Here is a 1,720-nt window from a genome sequence, read left to right as displayed (position 1 = left end):
AGTAATATTACCCGTACCTTATACAGATACTGGAGAACAGTTTAGAGTAGAGTTAGTAATATAACCCGTACCATATACAGATACTAGAGAACAGTTTAGAGTAGAGTTAGTAATATAACCCGTACCTTATACAGATACTAGAGAACAGCCTTAAGTAGAGTTACCTTAAACAGATACTAGTAAACAGCCTAAAGTAGAGTTAGAGTAAAAATACCCGTACCTGATACAGATACTAGAGAACGGTAAAAATTCAACTTACCAGCAAAAGTATCTAAAGGAGTAAACACTAATCTTTAAAAAAAACATGAAAAACAATTTGTTGTTACCTACCAAGCATAGGGAAAACTGACATGAAACCATATTTTTATAAAAATAAAAATAAATATTTTTTCTTGAATTAATTCATTAATAAAGAAAACGATTTAGATTTTCTTTTAATCGTGTTCTTTTGAACTCCAAAACATATGGTTTTGGCAATATTTTTTATCGGTTTTAAATGAGTAAGAATCAATCTTTTTAAAAAAACATCAAAACAAGAATTTACCAAACAAGCATAGAGACATTAGACATATAATCATATTTTTCTAAAATAAAATTTAGAAATAATTCTACTTATGAAGTGTTTCAATTTTTCTTTTGACTTTGAACAGGCCAAAAATCCAATGGTGTTCAAGAATTTAGAAAATAAACAATTTTAAGTAAAAGCTTATTTAAAACCATACACTAAAGCAGAATACACAAAAATTAAACTTTACAATTAAGTTAAGAGTTAAATGTTATCATTGTAATAAAATTCTTTATGATTTATATAAAAATGGTTAAAAATAGCTGGTAGTTGGTGTCTACCCTATAAATAGAAGTTAGAACCCAAGAATATTGAATTTTCTAATTGAGTTTCAGAGTTTGGGCTTTATCTGACGTCACGGCCTCCAAAACTATGTAAGTGTTCTAAGGAATAAAGTTTAGATAAAACATGAAGTGTCAACTTTTACAAAACAATCATCAATGTACTGCTGGCAACCTTGTACCGTACTGTACCATCTATTTCAAGCTTACGTGTACAAATGTTTATAATTTGTCCTTATTTCCATGGGTTAAAACGGGTTTCAAACGAATTTGAAAAACTCAAGAAAAAAAATAACTATTTTTTTCGTTTTTTATTAGACTTTTCTTGAATATTAACTTATCGATTAAGAAAAGTTTTTGATTTTCGTCTTTCAATCATGTTCTTTTGAAATCAGAAACATTTTTTTTTGGCAACAGTTTTATTAGTAACATTTTGAATTGGTTACATTTTATGTTGGTAAAATTTCATGTTGGTAACATGTTGTTCACATTTTATACTGATCACATTTATTACTGGTAACATTTTCTGTTTGTAACAAGTAATAATGGTAACATTTTACATATAGACATTAGGCAATATCTTACGTTGATAACATTTTGTATGGGTTAAATTTTGAAGTGGTAACATTTGTATTTGTGATATTTTTTATTTGTTATATATTCTAATTGTACTATTTTGTATTTGTAATATATTGTATTTGTAATATTCTGTATTTGTAATATATTGCATTTGTAATATTCTGTATTTGTAACATTTTGTATTTGTAATATTTTGTATTTGTAATATTCTGTATTTTTAATATTTAGTATTTGTAATATTTTGTATTTGTAATATTCTGTATTTGTAATATTTTGTATTTGTAATATTTTGTAT

This window comes from Eurytemora carolleeae, unplaced genomic scaffold (genome assembly GCF_000591075.1).
Source record: "Eurytemora carolleeae unplaced genomic scaffold, Eaff_2.0 scaffold72, whole genome shotgun sequence".
In the NCBI taxonomy this organism is placed as follows: Eukaryota; Metazoa; Arthropoda; class Copepoda; order Calanoida; family Temoridae; genus Eurytemora; species Eurytemora carolleeae.
Note: the sequence above shows the minus strand (reverse complement) of the source record.